The 833-nt window shown below is 35.5% G+C and overlaps 1 protein-coding gene across 1 annotated transcript in view; it reads right to left on the reverse strand.

The window, feature by feature from the left end:
• Positions 1–833, reverse strand: part of FRA10AC1 (fragile site, folic acid type, rare, fra(10)(q23.3) or fra(10)(q24.2) candidate 1) — a 39,379-nt gene that overhangs the window by 25,077 nt on the left and 13,469 nt on the right. The gene's annotated exons all lie outside the window — the stretch shown is intronic.

The raw sequence follows: 833 nt of genomic DNA on the forward strand, positions 1-833 counted from the left end.
TGAATATAGATGTTTACAGCAACTTTATTTCTAATTGTTAAAACTTGGAAACAACCAAGATGTCCTTCATTAAGTGAATGGGTCAATAAACTGTGGTACATCCAGACAATGGCATATCATTCAGTGCTAAAACGAAATGGGATATTAAACCACGAAAAGACATGGAGGGACCTTAAATGCATATTACTAAGTGAAAGAAGCCAATCTGAAAAGGCTACCTACTATGTGATTTCAACTATGTGATATTCTGGAAAAGGAAAAACTATAGCTACAGTAAAAACATCAGTGGTTGCTAGGGATTAGAGAGGAGGGAGGGATGAACATGTGGAGCGCAGACAATATTTAGGGCAGTGAAACTATTCTCAATTATACCACAATGGAGGATACATATCATTATACATTTGTTAAAACCTGTACAATGTACAACACCGAGAGTGAATCCTAAAGTAAACTATGGACTTTGAGTGATATGACATGTCAATGTAGGTTTGATTGTAACAAATGTACCATTCTGGAGGGGATGTTCACAGCAGGGGAGATTGTGCATACGGGGACAGGGTATATGGGAATTCTCTATACTCTCCACTTAATTTTGCAGTGAATCTAAAATTGCTCTAAAAAATAAAGTCTATTTAAAACAAACAAAAAAAATGCATTCTAGAATCATCCAGACCTGTACCCAATTCAAGAAGCTCTACCATTCATTAACTACCTCTGTAACTTTGGGAAAGTTACTTACATTCTCTATTTTCTCTTTCTGTATTAAAATGGGGATAATAACTACCTTAATCTCGCAGGATTGTTGTATCAAGAGAGGATTCAGATAAAGTGTT

Source organism: Propithecus coquereli, unplaced genomic scaffold, assembly GCF_000956105.1.
Source record: "Propithecus coquereli isolate 6110/MARCELLA unplaced genomic scaffold, Pcoq_1.0 Scaffold63, whole genome shotgun sequence".
Taxonomy (NCBI): domain Eukaryota; kingdom Metazoa; phylum Chordata; class Mammalia; order Primates; family Indriidae; genus Propithecus; species Propithecus coquereli.